This window comes from Haemaphysalis longicornis, unplaced genomic scaffold (assembly GCF_048455015.1).
Source record: "Haemaphysalis longicornis isolate Haplotype H1 unplaced genomic scaffold, Haemaphysalis longicornis Haplotype H1 scaffold_3, whole genome shotgun sequence".
Lineage (NCBI taxonomy): Eukaryota > Metazoa > Arthropoda > Arachnida > Ixodida > Ixodidae > Haemaphysalis > Haemaphysalis longicornis.
This window is the reverse complement of record NW_027526335.1, coordinates 179015322-179021592: the sequence shown is the minus strand read 5'-3', so window position 1 is coordinate 179021592 and position 6271 is coordinate 179015322.

The window sequence follows — 6271 nt, the reverse complement described above, 5'->3', positions numbered from 1 at the left end:
CAAGGAAGTTGCAACTTTCGTGAACATTCGAAAGTGTAGAAAACGGCGACACGTCTGCTGCTTTTATTTCCTACTAAGTGGCTAAGTTCACAAACGAAGAGCCCTATTTCGCGGAGTAAATACTGCGCAAATGGGAGCTTTGAAACGCAGACATGATTTTCAGCCTGTAACTACGTTTTTTTACCGTTTCTAGGTAACTAAATACCCGGATGAGGCTTCTGGTTCAATATTTGGTTTTCGTGCCTTTGGTTACAACCTTTGCTTACAACCTTCTGCAAACTTATTTTGAAACGAGTCTTTACACCAGATACGGTTAAATTGTGAGCAATTTAACCGTAATTTAACCACGCTTCCTTCAAGTTGTAACAGTATAGAAGTGTGCGTCAGAAAAGTATAAAATAAACCCACAGAAAGGGTCGGCAAATATTTATATACAATATCTGTAAGCCAGAATCAAAGCCCCGATCATGGGGATTTTATCAGTGATTTTATTATTTTTTACAAAGAGCTTCACGATACGATCACTCATGTTTGCAAAATTTCGTTATCGCGATTTCCAATTGGTGCAAGCTTGGGGGCATGAAAACACTAAAAAAACTGTGTTGCTTCGGGTGACACGCAAAAAAGAACCTAGTGTATTTTCTTATGTTCTAAATGATACAATCATAACTGAAGTGAAAAATACAAATATTGAGTTGTTACATTTTCTAATAAATCATTTTGATCAGACAATATTTCCGTTATGTGTTCAGCAGCTTTTCGCAAATTGTGGTTTCTGAAGAGAAAACTTAGAAAGACGCCGGCACACACTAAACAGTTATCTTATAACAGTTTCGTGAGAGCGAAACTCGAATACACGGTGGTTGTTTGGGACCCTCACACTAAAAATGACCTTATGAAGTTGGAACGTGTACAAAGAAAGACCGTGATATTGATCTTTCGAAAAAATATATACAAGGAATCCCCAACCTTACTAACGCGCAGCAATAAAATCAGTTCACTTGAACGCAGGCGCAAAGTTAGTCGGCTCCAGTTTTTACATAGCATCATAGGTGACAAAATCGAACTTAAACAACCTCGTTACGTATTTTTTCTTGAAGTCCAAAGACCGTAATATAGACATAACTTCTCTATACGACAATATTTTCTAATACAAATTTTCACATTCATAGTTTTTGTGCGTACCATTACCGAATGGAACGCCATCCCCCTTGACGTTTTACAATCAAGAAACTTCGCACAAGAACCGGATAACTAATTTCCTCACGAATTACAATAATCTAAACCAGTGCTTTTGACTACTTGTACTTCATAGGAAAATTACCTGCTGTTTTGTTATATAAGTGCTGTGTCGTTGTTGGCGCAAGGCGTTTTGCCTCACTGGGATTTTATTTTTGTTGTTTGTGTGTCGTGGTTCCTGTGCTAAGGCAGGTATATGGAAGCTTTTGTAAGATGTTACAGATAGCATCCTTTTCATGCGTTGTTTTTTTTTTTTGCTCTGTATTGCCCTTCCTGCATGGGGCAGCATCTTGGTCTGCAGTATGAATAAATGAAAATGAAATTAGGTTAAATAACAAACAGGAACCTGGAAAGTATAGCTGTGAAATTACGTGTATATTTTCGAACTGAGACTGACTGTCATGTGTCACTTCAATAGTTTGCAAAAAAGGCTAAAACATACCACGACGCTATAACTTTTACAGCCTATTGAGCAAAGGAGGGTGCCAAACACCGTCGAAAGCGTTAAAAAATTAACATCCACCGTTACAGAACAAACCAGTTTGCTTTTCTTTGAGTAATAATTCAGTTTCTATTTTTCACAAAGAAAAACTAAGGGTATGGGGACAAAGGTACACATGATTGCCTGTCTGGGTTTGTCGACTATTAAGCTGATACGAGGCTCGATAGAGATGAACTGACAGTTCTGTGTCATGCTGTGCGCCTCTCCCTCAAAAACTGCTTTACTTGACAGGGTTTTCAGACTAAGACGGGATTTTGCCACTGCCTATTATAGCGTCTAAAGGAGATAATAAAACAATATTGACTTCGGCATAATTTCTGCGGAAATTATTTATTAAGATTGCCTCAATTCCAGGGAACGTGCTCTGCTTGAAGCTGAAATAAATAGTTTTTACATCGCAATTGGAATATCGCATGCTCGCTCTGTTTTCTCCGTCGGCGGGAAACAGAGCACAAGTGATTTTTTTTACAATAACGAATTGTGTCGGTCTTTGATCCCGGGGATCGCTGTTGAAAAAGCAGCGATTGTTCATTTATTATAAAAGAAGTATAATTTGTCGAATTCAAGAGCGACATCATATATTCCTGGATGTAACCTACATACATAGAATATCGAACTGGATAAAAATTGGTAATAACTAGCTTATGCTTCTTCCACCGAGAACCACTACACTGGCTTTGTAGATACCTAAAGTATTTGCACAACCTCGTTCAAAACATATAGCTAAGCGTGTCCATTAAACGCGTCGAATAACTGTCTGGAACATTACATAATGCAGAACATTTTTTAATTTGCCTAATTTCTAGTCAGCGCAAAACATTTTCAAATGACATCATTTAAAGCCAAGCCTACAAATCAGATCACATGTGCTGCAAAAAAATTATGAATTTAATTATAAAAAAGACATGCGCCATTCTGTTCTCGGGAACGTTTATGACCAGGAAAGCTTTCAAGCACACCATACAGAGATGACACAAAATTGAAAAGAAACGCAGAAGCATGTTTCCTTTTACTTGATGGATGACGCCAGTCATCGCTAAGAAAAGAACAGGGTTACACACGTTTTCTGCTGGGCATTCACCATACAGTTTGTTTTGCCGCGAGATTTTTTGCACACGCACAACAAAAATGTCCGGTACAGTAGTCGATGCTTCTCCCAAACTGTAGCCACCATCTCTTGCATCTTAAGTAGCATCAATGAATGAAATGCTTTCTCGGCGCGTTTGGAGCGTCTGCACCGCTATTGTTCACGGCCTGAGCTAGTTCAGTGAAGAAACCAAAACCTCTGGTGTGCTTTATAACTGTGTGGTCACCATAAAAACATAGGACGTTTAAAACTTCGCCGGCACACACCCCGATGTTCGCTTTCGAATTCTCGCGCTATAGTGAACCTCAAGCTTGAAAGACATGGAGGCTCGGGAGTCGTGTTTGTTCGCGTACAAAAAAGACGCATGGAATTCAGTCCATATGAGCTTCGCCTAGAACAATTCGACAGAGAAGTTAAACTTTTAACTACACAGATATTAACAAGCAAGAAAGCATTGCTTAGGTTTATTTCTTCTAAATTTAGTTTTCACAAGCAAAAACAATGCACACTGTGTTTCGTGAAAGTTCGTCTTTGCTTGACATTTCTGAGCCTGCCGTCTAGGTATATCGACTGGATGGTTGTATTCAGCATTTCGCTTCACTGAAGGCCACAAAAAGCATAGCCACCGCTCAATCTGTGGCGAGATGAAACTGAGCCCATCTTTCTCCGCTACTTTTAACTCCTCCGGAGCCTGGTTTTTCGAGCTTGCGCGTGTGGTTGTGCATAAGGAGTGTTCTGTGTTCACGGAAAAGACGCGTTTTCTTTTGCCTAGCCGTATGAATCCTTGCTTCAAAGGTGCCATGAAGACGAAGTCTAAGTTCCGTTCATTCGAAACGTTCCCTTCTTAGAATAACAGGGACAGCACGTTTGACACAAACTTCACTGAAATAAGATATCTGCAGTTAAGGAGCGACGTGACTCACACACACCGGCCGCGTCTAGCATACTCCTCTTTAGTAGATGTTGAAAAAGTATATGCAAACACAAATACACAGAGTTGCCAACCTATACACTAAAACGGAAGCCACGAGTAACTATGGACAGACGCGTCAAGGACAGCCACCACACAGGACGGGCGCCGATAGTCAGTCGGCACAGCGCGTTTATTCCGAGTTGCAGCCCAGAACTCTTACCCCGGGAATGATGATGTGGATGCGTATGAGAAACAAATGAGGTACGACGTGATGATTATAACTGTCGTGAGAAGCACACGGAGTGCAAGCTGGTTTGGACACAGAAGTAACAGGCAACTATCATTTGTCTTTGAAGCGAGCACTATCCCAGCGCCCACATTGATGCTCACACTATGTACACAATGCAACATATTTCCCTTCCTGAAAGTTTTAGTAAATCCGTTCGTAGATTAGTAAAGGTTCATCGCGCTTCGTTTATACGTGGCAAGAGAATAAACAGCAACAAAACAGTATATACACCTGTAAACATATACGCCTTGAAAATACAATATCAGCGAATGCACCAGGAAATGGGCGCACCACCTAAGAAAATATTTATTCACATCCAAAGTTCGTCTCCTTATCTGGCCGGTGGCCGCCCCACTCGGTGCGTTGAATACAACGGCCAGGTGGGCAGGACCCAACTGCCTCTTCGGTAGTGTTCACGGGACAGCGTGGCGCCGTTTCTGGTGCAGGAAATTGTTCTGCGGCGGACCTCGTTGGCGAAGCGGGATCGCATCCTCCACTAGGCACAAATTGCGCTTCGGGAATACTTGCCTCGGGAGATGCTAGTTGGCATGGTGCAGCGAGAAGTGTCGCATCGCCGTGGTAGTGATGAAGTGTTGAGTAAAGCCATATGGAATGTTTTTAGCAGACACCTTGCATATCTTTGCCGCGTTCCATGTTCTTCCGTCATCGAGAATGAAGGATGCCAGTGCCCATCGCTCGATAACTTCCCTTGGCTTTGAAAAAGAAATTTCACCCTTGAATAAAACCGATGAAACCGATGGTTTCTAGCCCTCACCCTATTGACTATGCCTCCTACCGTCAACGCTTTTGGCTTTGCCGCTCGAATCCTGTCGGTGTAGGCTTAGCTGTACCTGCACTAGACAAGCTGCGGTAGCCTGGCCAGTTCCTGGTATGGTGATTTTGGTAAACGACTCAGGGGATAAGCGGAGGATGTCAAGCTCTGTTCGTGGCAGCTTTCCATGAAGCAGTACCGCAGGGGTCACTCCGATTGTGGGGTGTCGTGTTCACCGGTAAGCGGCAAGATAGTCCTGTACCGCAGTTCGCAGCGAACGCTGTTCCCAACAGGCCACTTGGAGGCATGTCTTGAACCTGTGGTGGAACCTCCCGATTTGCCCTTTGCCTGCGGGTAACTAACAGATGATTGCAACAGATAGATCGCTCGTTCTTTTAGAAAGTCGTTAATTTTTTTTAATTTTTTGAGGTGAACCGGGGCCCATTTTCGAAGACTATCTCTTTAGGATACCCTTCCCTTGCAAAGATATTGAGCAGGACCTCGTTGACGATTCTTGCAGAAACATCCCCGCACAATCTCACTCCTGGCCATTTTGAGGAACAGACCACCAGCGTCAGAGAAAACCTGCAATTTGGAGGCGCCCTCTTCAGCGGACCAAAAATATCTATAGCTGATTTCTGCCACTGCCTCTCCGGAAGCTCGACAGGTTGCAGACGGGCAGGTGACGTCTTTGCCGATTTATCCTCTTCTTTGCAGATGCTACACTTCTGGACTGCTTCTTCCACATGACTGTCCATTCGCTTCCCCAAAACTGCTCCATAAGTACGGCTTTGATGCGCCGTGTTGGGTTTCATGCGCTGTTGCTACAATTGTAATTTCAGCCAACATATGAAGGAACTACGAGCCTCTCCGCACGCAACAACGATTCTCCCACGTTTGACAATTCCTCTCAAACTCCGAAGTTTGGTTTCATATCTTCACGCAAGTTCCTATGTGAGGGCTAAGACTCTTTTACGTACGCGTGCATCTCTTGAAGAGTGGCGTTAGCAAGAAACGCTTGTTCCGACTGTACTTTCGTTGGGGGAGTTGCTTGGGCCATGCAAACAATTTCTTTATCAAAAGTCAGCTCAAAATCTGCCATATGGACTGGTAACGGCGAAGGAACATGGGCTACTGTGTTTCACGAGCCTTTCTGGTACTTCACAGTGAAATTATAACACAGTACCCTTGCGCACCAACGTGCGATTCTTAGTGGGCGGTGGCCTGAGATCTGCGAGGACAGAAACGAAACGAGTGCGTGCGGATCTGTTCGGAGAGGGGAGTTCCGTCCCCGCAGATAAGTATGACAATGTTCGCATGCGGAAATGCATGCATTTGTTTCTCTTTCGCCTGCTGTGTGCTTCCTTTTAGCCGCAGAAAGAGCGCTTGATGGAAAAGCGACACTACGTAACGTAGGACTGGCGCGCTCCCAGAGCACTGCTCCGAGTCCATATTCAGATGCATCAGTG